The following is a 15808-nucleotide window of genomic DNA, read 5'->3' on the forward strand; positions in this document are numbered from 1 at the left end:
GATTGCCGGAGGCGATCGAAAGTACGCTTCCGGAGCGCCCTCTAGTGGGCTTTCATGCAGCCAACTTTCAGTTGGCTGCATGAAATACTTTTTTTTTAATTTAAAAAAAACCCTCCCGCAGCCTCCCTGGCGATTTTAATAGAATGCCAGGGAGGTTAAAGGAAACCTGAAGATACTCTCTTAAAAAAAAGAGGTTGACTTACCTGGGGCTTCTGCCAACCCCCTGCAGCCGCCCTGTGCCCGCGGTCCTCGAACGATCCGCCGCAGCTAAGTTTCATTTTCGACGGCTGATGAGCATTGCGCCTGGCCGTTCACGATCTTACAGACGTCACCGTCCTATGCATGTGCAGGAAGAGAGAGTCATTTCTTCCTGCCCATGCACAGGTCTGCTCAGTGAGTGAGGACACATGCAGCCATGGTGGCGCAGGTGCTGTGGCCATTGACTTGCAATCGAAACTTAGCCACGGTGGGGGAACGGAGAATTGTCCCAGGACGGCGCCTGGGCATAGGGCGGCTGCAGGGAGCTGGCAGAAGCCCCAGCTAAGTGAAACTTTTTTTTTTAAGTATCTTCAAGTTTCCTATAAATTAAAGCCCCCCCCCCCCCCCAGCTAATGTTACCCATTTCTTAACACCTTTTCCTAAATGTAATTTATTTTGAATATCATTGTTTAACCCCCTTGCCGTTCCAATTCTGGCGGCAAGGGGGCAGCGCAGCACTTTTTAAAAAAAATGTTTTTTTTAAATCATGTAGCGAGCCCAGGGCTCGCTACATGATAGCCGCTGACAAGCGGCATCCCCCTATCCACTCCGATCGCCTTCGGCGATCAGAATAAGCAGGAAATCCCGTTCAGATTGGGATTTTCTGGGCTTCCCCGGTCGCCATGGCGACCGGGCGGGATGACGTCACCGACGTCATGGACGTCAGAGGGAATCCCGATCCACCCCTCAGCACTGCCTGGCACTGATTGGCTAGGCTGCGCAAAGGGTCTGGAGGGGGGGGGGGGCGGCGCGGCGGGTAGTGGCGAATCGGCGGCGAGCGGAGGCGATCAGAAACTGCACGCAGTTAGCAAAGTGCTAGCTGCGTGCAGGAAAAAAAATTTTTTAAAATCGGCCCAGCGGGGCCTGAGCAATCCTCCTACGCAGGTTACCCCGAGCTGAGCTCGGGATAACCGGCAAGGAGGTTAATAATAATAGCTTGTAAAAAATTGGTAATGCTTTTTAAGTTTAGCTTCTGTAAAGAATTACACAAACTGTGTACGCAACCCCATAATAGTGTTGCAAGTAAAAATGGGTGTGAAATAACAGTAATAGAATGTCTGTAATCTTACAGATATTTTATAATCCACTATAGTAGAATATTGGTATTTTACTGTCTCCTAACCTAGCCCTATTCTCACACAGAACCCTCCCTTCTTGATGCCTAACACTAATCTTCCCAGGTGGTGTCTTACATTAAAACTTCCCTGGTTGGCGCCTGCCCTTACCCCCCCCCCCCCCCCACATACCTAACTTTAGGTGGGTAACTAACCTTAAAGGAAACCAGAGACAAATATTAGTCAAAGTTTTATACATACCTGGGGCTTCCTCCAGCCCCATCTGCATGGATCGTTCCCACGCCACCGTCCTCAGCCTTCTCCAGCTCCGGTACCGGGTCCAGTAACTTCGGCCAGTCTGAGCATGCACAATGCGCTCTCCCCGGCGGAGAATAGTACTGTGGCAGCTTGGTTTTAATAGTCCTCTGGAGGCAGGCAGGCTGCCATGTTATCACAGCAGGTTGGCCCTGCCTCCTGCCATCACTGCTGGGAAGAGGTGTGACATGAGAATCACTGAGCTCATCCTTTCACTGTTGATTTGAGGAGAGGCGTGACTGGTACAGCCAATGACCTCCCCAACTGTATTGATAAGCAGGAAACATAGAAGCATCAGTTTTATGTGGGGGCTTCTGGGATACAGTGTTGAGAGTTGTGGGAGGGGGCATGGTCAGGACAGAGCTATCACAGCTTAAAGATCAACTTTAACCAAGGATTAAACTTTATTCCAATCAGTAGATGATGCCATCTTTCCCATGAGAAATCTTTACCTTTACCTTTTATTGAAAAGATCATCAGGAGGATCTGTATAGCTGATACTGGGGTAAAACTTCTCCCACAGTGTGATGTCATGACCATGGCAATGTCCTGCTGTCTGTGAACCTCTCTGCATTGTGGGAAAACAACTTCTTCCAACTGCGCTTGCACGTCATGACACAATGACACGTACCAGAACACAGGACACCACACCGGCAAAGTTCCTAGTCAAGAAAAATATTAAGAATCCCCCCCCCCTCCCCCCAAAGAAAATCTACAATAGACTCAGTCCATTCATCAAATGCTCTCAATAATCTCTCAATAATAATAATAATTCAAGGATGCAATTTAATCTGTCATTTTGGGTAGTCAGAACATTTAGGCTGGGTTCACACATAAAAGTTGTACAGTACCATTCCAGTCCTGTCAGTTTTTGACAGTTTGCATTAGTCTTGTATGATTTATTTATTAATTTTTTTGCACATAAAAGGTGTACAGTTCCAATCAGGTAAAACTGATAGAAAACTAAAGGTGGTCATTAACGGTACAATTTCCAGTGAAAAATTGTTAGCGCAATCACATAATTCAGATCGGATGTGATCGGATTGTTTGAAAATAATCTCAGCTGATGGCCACAATTGATTACAAACAATAGCAGTAGTAATAAACAATGTATTATCAGCATGCATAATATGTCGGCGCTATATAAATACTTAAATAAATAGATAAAATACTACGATATTTCACTTCCGATCAGAATTTTGTGATCGATCAAACCATTTTTTTTGCTACAAATTGGATCGTTAGTAGCCACCTTTATGAAAAACTTAGAGGACAGGACTAAAACATTGCTCCAGGAAATTATACTTGAAAACGCTGTCAGATATATGGTTGCTTGCAAGCTATTTGACTGTGGTGTGAACACAGCTCTTGGGAACTACTTGGGGATAGCCTTTATTACTCACTTACACCCATGATCTGTAGAGTTATTGCATAAAACTTTGCATCCAATAACAGGAACGTGGATTGATGGAGCATTCTTATCCCTCATTGAACTTTGTTTATACCTTCAAGTGCACTTTGATGATTTGACTGGCCAGTAGTTATACTATCCGGTAGTATCATGTCTGTTTACAAAGCAAGCTGGATATGACAGCGCAGTTTTTAGAACAGAGCTCAGTGGGGAGGAGGGCTGGCAATGCTTAAACCATTTCAAGCAGAGGAGGGAAGAAAAAGTAAGGGAGGAAATTACATCAGGATTGCCTTCAGTCAGATGCAGAAAAGATGGAAAATGCCTGGACCAGTTTTCTCTTTCTTTACTATATAAAATTCACTTAAATCAAAACGTGGACAATACAATAGATATGTTATGTAAGTAGAACAAGTATTTATCTACTTATTTATGTGTTTTTTTTCCTGGGTAGTATAGCTGATCCTCATGCTTTAATCATATGCGCAATGTACGTGAGTTACTTAAAGTGTTATGAAACCCAGCATTTCTTCTTTGCTCTAAAATATTATTTACAGCATATAATATACTACCACCATTTTTTTTTTTTACACTAAAAAAATTCAACTAGTTAAACACAGAACTTACAAGCTCCCTGCAGGGAAAGCTGGATGCATCCGAACTAGAGATAATATTATCTTGTGTTTACTTAATTGTATCAAGTGAGTAATGTAAACATTCTCTGGCAATTCAGACACTCCAGAACACAGACAGATACTCAGAAAGCATTTCTGGGTACATTACAATATGACTACACCAGTTCTGAATAAAATGCAATGTCAGCTTTCAGAGCAAAAAAATTGTACTTTGGGAACTTGTAATTTCTAAATGAATAATAATACTTATGCACAAAAGCAAATATGATAACTGTATGGGATAGTAGGAAAACATGTTTTTATTGAATATTATGTTAGAGTTTTATACCGCTCTAAGTTATGTTTTAGGATACTGAAATGTGATGTACACTCTTTGCATCTTGGCTGTGGAGTCAAAGTCGTGGAGTCGGAGCAATTTTTGGGTATCTGGTGTCGGAGTCATTAAAAATGCACTGACTTCTAATAAATGTTAACTATAACTAAAAGAAAAAATGTTTTTTTCACTTCAAACTCCTTTTCCTCATGAAATCAATTTATTTGATATGTTATGAAATTTTGGGTTGATTAACCACATGAGGACTGCAGTGTTAAACCCCCCTAAAGACCAACAACAACAACAACAAATAACATTTGTAAAGCGCTTTCTCCCGTGGGACTCAAAGCGCATAAGCATGGCTCCGACCATCGTGGTACAGAGGAAGAATTTTATAAATCTGGAAATGCCAGGCTAAACAGGTGGCTTTTCAGTCTGGATTTGAATAGCTCCAGGGATGGTGCTGTCTTTACTGGGTGTGGTAGGGAGTTCCAAAGAGTAGGGGCAGCATGACAGAAGGCTCTGTCTCCAGATTTTTTGAGGTGCACTCTGGGAGTGACCAAGTTTATAGAACTTGCTGATCTGAGGTTGTGAGAGGTGTGGTGCAGCTTCAGCAAGTCCTTCATGTATCCAGGGCCCAGATTGTGCAGGGATTTGAATGTCAGCAGTCCAATCTTGAAGAGTATTCTCCATTCTACTGGTAGCCAGTGCAGTGAGCGAAGGATCGGTGTAATGTGACAGTGGCGAGGCTGGTTTGTTAGCAATCTGGCAGCAGCATTCTGCACTAATTGCAGGCGACGCAGGTCTTTTTTGGGGAGGCCAGCATAAAGGGCATTGCAGTAGTCCAGCCGTGATGTGATGAAGGCGTGGACTAGGGTTTGAAGATCCTCTGGGGGAATCAGATGTTTAATCTTTGCAATGTTCTTCAGATGAAAGAAGGAAGATTTAACTACAGATGAAATTTGGTTTCTGAAACTCAATTCCCCATCGATTAGTACGCCAAGGCTGCGCACAAGGTTGGAGCTGTTTATGTCTGAATTCCCAATCCTGATTGGTGTTGCTTTAGGATAGAGCTGTTTTGATGGCGAGCACTGGCTTTGGACAAACAGGACCTCAGTTTTGTCAGCATTCAGTTTCAACCAGTTATCATTCATCCATGCCTGAAGCTCAGCTAAGCAAGAGTTTATTTTTGGGGTAGGGTCTGTTCCACCAGGTTTGAAGGACAGGTATAGCTGTGTGTCATCGGCGTAGCAGTGGTACGTCAGGCCATGTCGTTGGATAAGTGTACTGAGTGGCAACATGTAGATTGCAAACAGCAGAGGGGATAGGATTGATCCTTGTGGCACTCCGAATTGTAGAGGTGCAGGTTTGGACATTATAGGTCCTAGGGATACTCTCTGTGTTCTGTCAGTCAGGAATGATCTGAACCACTGGAGGACTGATCCACTGATGCCACAGTACTCCTGCAGTCTGTTAAGCAGGATTTTATGGTCAACTGTATCAAAAGCAGCTGAGAGATCCAACAGGATTAGGATGGAGCATTCCCCTCTGTCCCTTGCCATGAGCAGATCGTTGCAGACTTGGATGAGGGCTGTTTCACAGCTGTGGTGTTTCTTAAAGCCAGATTGTAGAGGGTCCAGGATGTTGTTTACTGACAGCCTGGTTTCAAGTTGCAGATAGACAGCCTTTTCAATAACTTTACCTAAGAAGGGGAGGTTGGAGACAGGTCTGTAGCTGCTCATAGCATCTGGATCCATGGAAGGTTTTTTAAGAAGGGGCTTGATGATTCCTTCTTTTAGAGAGGTAGGAAACCTCCCTGCTTGCAGAGAGCAATTTACTATTTTGTGAAATGCTGGACCAAGCAGGTCAGGGCATTTCAGCATATGTTTAGTTGGTCCAGGGTCCAGGTCGCAGGTTGTCTGGCGGAGACGACAGAGGATGTCTGAGATCTCTTCCTCACTAATACTTTTGAAATCAGTCCAGGGTGTTAGGTTGTTTTTGCAGCTATTTCCATTAGTTGCATGAGTCTTGGGTGCTGTGGACTGAATGAGAGACCGAATAGAAGATACTTTGTCAGCAAAGTAGCAGGCAAATTTCTCACATAGCTCCTTTGAGGGAGTTATAGTGGGTTTTAGACAGGATGGATTACATAGTCTATCAACTGTGCGGAATAGTTGGGCTGGTCTGTTGACGGCCTTTGCGATCTCCTGTGATAGGTAGGAGGATTTTTTCTTGGTGATCGCATTTTGGTAGCTTTCCCGGTGAGAGACAAGGGTGTGTTTATCTTTTGAATTCTGAGATTTTCGCCACTTCCTTTCTAGTCTGCGCACTTCTTTCTTTAGGTCCTTTAGTGAGCTGTCAAACCACCGTGCATGGTGAAGTGGTGTAGATCGTTTGATGCGAAATGGAGCGAGGGCGTCATAGGCAGATGACACTGCATGGTTGTATATCAGGACCATGGAGTCTGGGTCTGCGCAATGATTGGTTAATGCGTCGAAGTTGAGGATATTCTGAACGTGCTGGGGTGAGACATCTTTCAGTGAACGGTATTTTATGAGTTCTTTCCCTCTGTGTTTTATCGCTGGTGCTGTCAGAGAGAAGTGGATGGTGTGGTGGTCTGACCATACCACTGGGTTTATATCCATGTGTGATATTAAAAGTCCGGAATGAAATATAAGATCCAGGGTGTGCCCTTTTGTATGGGTGGGGAGGTTGATAGCCTGAGAGAAACCCAGTTCATTCATTATGAGAAGTAGTTCACTTCCTAGCTGGGAGTCGTGATCATCCACCCATGCATTGAAGTCTCCCAGGATGATCCATCTAGGGTGTTCCACTGTTACGCAGGATAAGAGTTCAGATATTTCCTTAAGAAAGGCTGGACCATTTTTTGGGGGGCGGTATATGAGCAATATGTTGATGTTTACTTCTGCTGACAGTTGAGCTGCAATACATTCAAAGGTTTCAGTGGGGAATATGGGCAGGGGCCTTATGTTCAAGGAGGATCTGAAGCATATGGCAACCCCCCCACCCTTGCCGACTTGTCTCTCACAGTGCAAGATTGAATAATTGGCCGGCACGGTTGCTTCAAGAGTTGGGCCTGCATGCTTCCCAAGCCAGGTCTCTGTCAAAAAGGTCAAATCAGAGAGCTCTATTAGGTCATGTATAGTTGCAGTCTTATTATTTATCGATCTGGCATTGCAGAGTGTAGCTGTGATTAAGCTTTTCTGAGGGCAACGATGTTTTTTATACTTGGATCCACTACCTTTCCGCCCCCTTCTGCATTTCCTGAGTATCCCAAAGGATTTTAAGAGAAGAGCCAGAGAGTTGTTAATTTGTAATTGATTCTTGGGAGGGCAGGCAGAGAAAAGGTCCTTTGATGAGTATTTGTATGTTGACATTAGAGACAATAGACTTGTTCAGATAGCTTGTACTTCTGGAGTCCTGCTGGGATCAAAGGGGATCTGTGCAAAATCCTTTCATTTCTACACAGAGTTGGATCATAGATTTATTTTAAGTAAAGTTCCTTGTTTTAGAAGATAAATGATAACATAAATGTGGAAAATAGTCACTTGGTGCATATGTCTTGGATAATGTATAAAGGATTACTCACAGGGTGGAGTGAGGGCAATCACAGGCAATCAAGTTTCCAGAGAGGTTGAAGGTCTTGTTTCAGGTCAGCTGTTAGAAGGCTTGGTGTGTTCAGCAGAGGTAAGCTTCATGGAGGATTTCAATCCAGTTTAAATCTCTGCCATCCAAAGTAATCCGATTGTTCTGGTTGGTTGTAGTTGTAGCCTTGGTCGTGGTGGGTGAAATTCCTCTGTATTTTGAGTCCAGTTTCAGCACAAATAGGTTTAAAGGTGTAGAAATCTGAGACAAGGTCTGGAGCAGCTTAAGAGAGCTGCAGCCCGGCTGGGCGCGCTCAGACTCAAAAAACCAGGGCAATTATTGCTAAAATGGCCACTGCAGCTTTAAGGCCAAGCTGCAGGGCCGCACAACACCGCACACGAGTAATCCCCCCCCCTTTTCCCCCCACCAACAGAGCTCTCTGTTGGTGGAGTCTGATCGCTCCACAGTTGTTGTTTTTTTTAATAAATATTTATTTAATTTCTTTTTGAATAAATTTGCCTTTTTTAAATTTTATTTCCCCTGCTCCCTCCCTCCCCCCCGCCAGCCAATCAGCGTGATCAGCTGTCATATGCTTCAGCTTATGAGAGCCGATCACTCCCCAGCCTCAGGAGGGGACAGCCGTGTCACATGGCTGTCCCCAGTACAGTGCTGCAGCCGATTGCATCGTTGTACATGTAAATAGACGGTGATCACGCCATCTAACAGTCTCCCGAGCAGCGATTGCCAATCGGAGACTGAAGAGGGGGCGGAGCTCCGCCCCCCAAGCAGGAGATGCGCGTGCAGCCTGCGAGCGATCTCCTGCAAAATTCAGCCCCAGGACTTGACGCCAATTGGCATTAGGCAGTCCTGGGGCTGCCGCAGCGACCACGCGTGGGGCGGTCATTAAGTAGTTAATTCAAATTAAGTTATATAGGAGTACTATACTGTACATATGCACTCTCTTCAAGGCTGTTGTGAATCCACTCAGAATCTTGTGTGAACTGAACGCAGAGGTGTTGTTTAGCACAGATAAACCTGGTTCAGATTGTGCATCATGAAAGTACCCACACATGACTCTTTGATGGACCCACAGTTATATTGCCTAGGGCCTGATGGATATTCGTTGTTCCTGTCTGCACCCTCTGCATGTACTCTTACCAAGCACAAGTTTTTATTTCTATTTAACAGCTACTCTACAGCTATATCCTAAGTTTAAAGTGTATCTTTGGTGTACATAAAAAACACAGAGGAACACTAATGCTTAAAAGTTAGAATGCCCCAACACATTCCCTGTTTAATAAGATTCACTGGAAGCCTGTATCAGCTGGGTTCTGGTGCATAGCTCTCCTCGTAGGAAATGGCCCTGTCCTTTTCTATATCAGATATAGAGAAGGGTAGAGACCTATTTCTGCAAGGTGGTGGGGCTACATGCTGGAACCTGGCTGATATAGGTCTCCAGTGAATCTTATTATACATAAGACGTGCCAGGGAATTTATGTTGATAATGTGAAGCAACCCAAAGGTTGTGTAAAATTATTCAAAACAGTTTTAAAGGCAAGAAAAACTTACCCCAAGAAGAGGACGGATACAAGATACTAAAATAATGTATGCAAAAACACTGGACAATTCCGTCAGCATCCACTGCATTGACGATCCGTTTCTGTAATTATCATGTACCACAGAACCTACAGTCCTACTATCAGAACTGAATGAATGGATCCATTCTCCGCCGACAGAAGTGAATGGATCCTATTGCTTTGTATAGTATCTGTTCACATGTCTGCTAATCCATTCTGTTCTTTTATGCCAGTATGAACCCAGCCATAAGGTACACTTTATGCAACATTTGCTTCTGTTTCCTCCTGCTGCTGTCCAGACACTATTATGTCAGCAGAAAATGTATCGTAAGCATCCTGTAAAGACAGTACTTTAAATGTTCATACTTTGACCCTAAACTTCTGTGCATGTTTTCTAATGTTTCTTTATAAACTCATCTGAATGTCTTATTTTATTTTGCAGATGAAATTTAGAGATAAAAACACTGGAAAACGGAAATAAAAGCATTTGCATTCCATTCATTGGGAGCTACTCTACTATATCTATTAGTCTTAATTGAAGAAGGGAACCAAAGCAAACCTGCAAGGCATACATATTGCACCTTTTTTAAAGGAATAAAAAGTTTACAGACATAAAGAAGAAAAAAAGAATATACAGTCAATTTACAGAATATATACTACTGGGGGACAGACTGTATGAAATAAGATAATGGTGGACTTCTGTGTCATGGAAAAACAGCAGTGTGTACTTTTCACCCAGTACACATTACTAACAAGAATGGGACAAAGTGGTTTCTTCTACTGATAGGGCAGCTGAGTACTTAAACATTGCAGTATCAAATTATCTAATATTTTTCTACTGTACCTTCATAACAACAATATTATTTACTGCTGTGTAAATAAGAGGAGAGACATGGCATTCAAAACAAAATAGATCAGAATTAATGTAAAATTGCACTGATCACTCTTTTACCATTTTACCTTTATTCCAATGAGGCCAACAGTGGACTTACTGGACTTTCCTTCTTCACCCTCATACAGCGAGGACAACGAGACCTTCACAAGGCAGAATGTGACCATGGACATGGAGCTGGAGCTTTTGGAAGAATCCTTGTCTGCCACCTTTGTTTTGATTGTGGTACTAACAATTATATTTACATTAGTGGTGACATCTCTACTGACATATTGTTTCCATAAATGGAAGCTGAAAGTAAAAAAGTTAGAAAGGGCTCAAGAGGAGTATCAGAGAGACCAGGAGAAAGTCATGTCACCTTGTATGTATTGATTGGGATCCCACAGCATGGACTCGGGTTTCTTTCAGATGAGAAGCCTAACTGGACATCCTGGACTAAGAGATGACAAGTGACTGCTAGTTCTTCAGGAACTGGGCCGCCTGACCAGTGTCACATGGATACAGTGATGGCATTATAATATTGTGCAGCTGAGCTTGCTGCCTTCAGAAGATTTTATCCCTGGTCTCCCCTACTGTATCAATTAAGGACAATGATTACATCTGCAATATTTTGTTGTGATTGCTCTTTTTATCTGCACTGTATAACAGAACAGCAACATCCTATTCGGAAGAATAGCAGTTTTCTTCTGGCATGTAAATATGCTAAAACAAAGGGTGGCCATTTATGCTGATTAGCATATTTACTACAGTATGTTAAAATATTGTCATTGTGTAAACTGACTGAAGAAATGTGCAAGGTGGCTATTAGCAATCAGAAGTTTGGTCAACATGAAAAACGAGGTGGCTGGGCAGGAACAATCAACTACTGTAATAGGAGTCACACTTGTACAATTCACATATACATGCTTACAGGATGATCAAGACGAACCAGTAGTTAATATAATCTTTCATACTAAATTGCCAAGACTGTAAATAATGTAATATTATTGCTTTTGTTATTTTATATGTTGTTAAACTCAGAAAAGGAACAAGGTATATTTTGATATCCAGAATTGTGCCAAATATTTGTTGTGGCAACAAAAGACAGGGATCCACTTAATACCTGATTCATTTTACAGGAGAAGGAAAATTGCACTGAAAATATTGAATGTAATTAAGAGAACAAAGGTATTTCATCCTAATACTTGATATACTGTAACATTTTGACATTCTCAGAATACCGAGGCCATGCAACACCCTCTAGCCCCAATTATATAGAACTTGTCCTTCATTAGCTCTTATGAACTTGGGTGTTTTAGAGAAGAGATTGCTGGTGGTTTTGTTGTGAATAAGCTTTGGCTTTGCCACTGGGAAAACAAGTACCATAGTACTCTATGAAAATATCAGGCACTTGGTTATCATGACTGTGGACTCGTATAAAGCCTTTTGCAAGCAGCCAAAATACAAATGCTTTGTAAACACAGTGATACTTCAGTATTTTTTCAGCATTCAGGATTAGGTCTCACTTTGGTGGCTGCATCTCAGTTTTTAATGCCAAATGTAAGTTGTAGTGATGTGGTGGCAGTCTGCAGAGGAAAGCCCATTATGCCACCCATGTAAATAAGCTCTTTGAAAGTAGGGACAAGCAATGAAAGTTCAGTTCTGTAGCTAATTTGCCAGATATGCTAGGTTTTTGTGCCACTTCTTAAAATTATCAAGGTTTTATTTCATTTTTTCTAACTTTTATGTACAAAGAAAATACAAAACAACAAAGACTACTGACACCTAGTACAAAGACTTGCCTAGCACACCTGGGGCCTTATGCAATTCACTTTTTTTCTACGTTTTCTCCAAGGAGATACAGTAATTTTTCATCTTCTGTTTAAAATAGCTTTTCAGCATTCTGTAATTAAAAAAGTAAGAAAAAGTACTGAGTGAGAAAGTGCAGTCAAAATCATTGTATTTTCTTGCTTGCTGGTGGCTTTAAACACCTTGCTTTTCTGAATAATGTTGCATTGTTTTGTATAGCAATTTAAGCACTTGAGGACTTTTATCTGTAACCCTGATGAAGCCCCAAATTATATAGGGTGAAACATGTTGAGTTTGCTGGGGTGGCGTAATTGCATATGTAATCATTATTCTAGTCTGGGAATATTTTGTATGTCAGAATAGCTATTTTCTCCATACACAGGGTTCAAAGTTTGCCCTCCCCCAGAGTGCGATTCAAGCATTTATCTTTTTACTCAGGCTGTTTTTAGTAATGAATAAAAGTTAAGTTTTAAACATCCTCTTCAGCAAAGGTGTAGCCATTGTGTTTTTTCTGCTGGCTTATATGGCATCTTATTGATAATGTGTGAAAATATCACCTAGGAGAAAAAGTGAATTGAATAAGGACACAGCTGTATGGTCTGGCACTCACATAGATGGAAGGCTTGATGCAGGAAGCAGCCTGTATGCCTTTTAGCATTGCACAGGTTCTAAAGCAGGAATGATCTAATAATATATATTATGGCGCTGTCTCCTCTAATCATCAAGGTCTGGTATTGACGGGCCCAAGGTGCTCAACAATTAAACTCTAGCAGGAATGTAACGCCAGCAAATATTCCAGTGTTTCTTTAGTCTTCCATTGATTGTTCCTTTGCTAAAAATATTTACTAGCTATTTGAGCATTTCCTTTATAACAAGGAAAGATAATAATATTGTGTACATAGCAGATGATCTTGTATAGAGAGAAACGAAGTTAACCAAGGATCAATGGGAGTTCATCACAAGACCCGGCATACACTACTGTTAAATATACCAATAGCAAAAACATATTCAGCTATATCCTTAAAGCTAGCATGTTATGCTACCTGTCTTACTGAAACATCTACTAATAAATGGGTTTATTTAAAAAATACAGATGAGTTTCCAAAATGTGCTTTTGCCAATCCAAATCTCAAATTGTTGTACAAATACTGTATCTGCTCTTCCTTTGTCTCCTGATCTCAATTCTGCTTCCATCACTGCAAGTCATGGGAATGCCCTTCTAGATTTTCCACAAAAGCTAGTTACACACACCTAACTAGTATTGCCCATCATATTGCCCATCAGGCTTGAGTCTAAACCTTAGGGTGACACAGCAGTGTATGAGTTCAGTGGACACGTGTCCTATGGCTTTAGCTGAGGGATGTGTCTGTTTGTATGGAGAGCGGAGATTGAACAAGGGCACAGAGGATGATGGGAGTAGCTTCCAGTGGGCAGAATGAGGATGTGAACAAAGGTCTCAGAATGTTGGTCATGAGGCAAGATGTTGGGAGACACTTGTACACATGCCAGACGCTGCGGGGTGGATCGGGACTCCGTCTGACGTCACAACGTCATCGCGATCGTCGGCATGGCGACAAAGGAAGCCCTTAAGGAAATCCCGTTCAGAACGGGATTTCCTTACGTGGGTACGCGCCGGCAGCGATCGAAGGTACTCGCCGGATGCCGCAGGGAGGGGGGAATCATGTAGCTAGCGCTAGGCTAGCTACATGATTTAAAAAAAAAATGTAAACTGCTGCGCCGCCACCCTGGCGCAGGTAATTGAACGCCAGGGTTGTTAAAGTACTTCTTTACTAGGTTGACACAGGTCTCCTGAGGTATTATGGCCCATTCTTCCATTGCAAATTGTTCCAGCTGGTCCAAGTTGCATGGTTTCTGAGCATGGAGCACCGCCACGGATTCTCGATAGGACTGAAGTCTGGGCTCAGTGCAGGCCACTCCAGGATCTTGGTTTTGGTATCCTTGAGGAACTGTTGGGACTAATTTTGATGTATGCTTTGGGTCATTGTCTTGTTGGAAAACCCAGTGATGACCTAAGCCTAGACTACGAGCAGATTTCACTGCTGAATTACAAATGCAAATTCTCTAGACTTGGTGAATGACAATTAGACCCTGTTATTCTCTGTGCAACTATCATCTCATTCCTTCACAGCAGTAAGAAAAGCAAGGTTTGGATAAATGTATAAAACTCACCAGTCAAATCAACAGGTGGTACTCCAAACAAATATCACATTTTCATTTATTATAATAAATATTTTCCTGATTAAATCATTGCAGTGAAAGTCTATTATCCATAATTAGCCTAATAAATAAACATTCCCATTGAACAAATATATGTTTGAATTTTGAACTAAAGAATCTACCTGTACATGGAAAGAGCAATAACAAAATGTAACAAAAAAAAGTATATCCTGAAAAATATCTGCTGTACATTTCACATACTGTGCTATTAGTGAATTGAGTTTTACATAAAAGTTAAATAGAATAATTTACTGGTATTATTTCCAGTGTAAACATATTCACTAATTTTGTATCTTTACACTCATTTAGCAGTTTAGATCTGACTGGATGTTTGGTTTTCATGCATTGACAGAGTACTGAATATGAACAAAATATAGAATAAAATACATTATAATACCAATCATTCACACTCAAACTTGATTTAGAACAAAACTAAAAATGTATAAAACTATGCAGTTTACGTATGGTTCACAGTAAAAAGCATTGTAGAGGTTCTGCATGGCCTAGTATGAATGCATGATTTACGTCATTTACTTAGATAGCACCGTTATAATCAATAGTACTTTACAGTATACAAAGATCCAACTACATTAATACCTGCCACACTTACGGGACACATGAATAACTGTACAGAAGAAAGCTAACTTAAGTAGAATCATGTAAACTCCTTATTATGGAGAGTACAGGAAAGAAAAATCAAATGAAACCCCATATACATTCATGGACTATGAAAATGCAACATTTCTGACTATTAAACCAACAAAAGAGGGTTCCTGATGCTGAAGGTGTGTTATAACCTCTATGATAGAAAGGTAATAAAATCAGTATACGGTAGTCTGGAGAATTAAAAAAAAATGATCAAGGGTTTGGAAGCAGTGGCCATGGTGGTGGGGTGGGGAAGGTGGTTTCTCTCTCACCACTCTAGACATTCTCACTTTATTCAAGATTGCATCCTCTGTCTTAGTAATAGGAAAATCCTTCAGACAAGAGCTCCATATGTGCCTTTTGATAGCTACCGCAATGTTACTGAGGTATATTGGAAATATTTTAAAGCGTAACTGAACTCACATGTGAAATGATAATGTGAACATGGGTGCATATAGTACCAATCCTATTTAAATCTTGCCTGTGTTCATTTTTCACTTTTATTTTTTTTAATTGTAAATGTTAATAAACCAGTGCTTATCTGTGCAGACAGAAAAGTTGAATGGCAGTGGCAGCTCTCCTGAAAAGTAAATAGAAGCCAAAACACTTGTATCTGCTGACAACAAGATAGTGCTGAAAAGTTCAAAATGTAATGATTGCTCTTTGTGGGAGCAGGCTTAAACAGTTTTACACCATACTAATATGGCTGCCGTTTACATTTCACACTCACAACAATTGCAACCCTTGAAAATATTGAATGTGGGTCTCCATAAAATTTCTACTTACCTTTACTACTACGCCTACAATTATCTCATAAGTTTATTTTTAGTTCAGATTTGCTTTAAAACCCTTTTACCATTATGAGATAATCTATCTGTAAATCTTGAAATGCTTGTTTTATAGCTCTAACTGTTCTACAACTAGATGCTAGCTTTATGGAGTTTAAGGCTGCTTACACAGTAAGACGTTACAGGCGCACGTTAGTGCGCCTGTAACGCTCCCCCAACGCACAGCAATGTAACACAAGTGGGCTGTTCACACAGCCCACGTTGCGTTACATGTAACGCTGCACGTTCTC

At 41.5% G+C, this 15808-nt stretch overlaps 1 long non-coding RNA gene across 1 annotated transcript in view; it reads left to right on the forward strand.

The window, feature by feature from the left end:
* The window catches only part of LOC137527123 (uncharacterized), a 46249-nt gene extending 32137 nt beyond the window's left edge, over window positions 1–14112 (forward strand). The window contains exon 2 of the long non-coding RNA XR_011023134.1: window positions 9610–14112. This is a non-coding gene — a long non-coding RNA (uncharacterized lncRNA). The remainder of the gene's footprint in view (window positions 1–9609) is intronic.
* Window positions 14113–15808: the final 1696 nt, after the last annotated feature.

The sequence above is a fragment of the Hyperolius riggenbachi genome, chromosome 8 (genome assembly GCF_040937935.1).
Source record: "Hyperolius riggenbachi isolate aHypRig1 chromosome 8, aHypRig1.pri, whole genome shotgun sequence".
NCBI classification, from domain to species: domain Eukaryota; kingdom Metazoa; phylum Chordata; class Amphibia; order Anura; family Hyperoliidae; genus Hyperolius; species Hyperolius riggenbachi.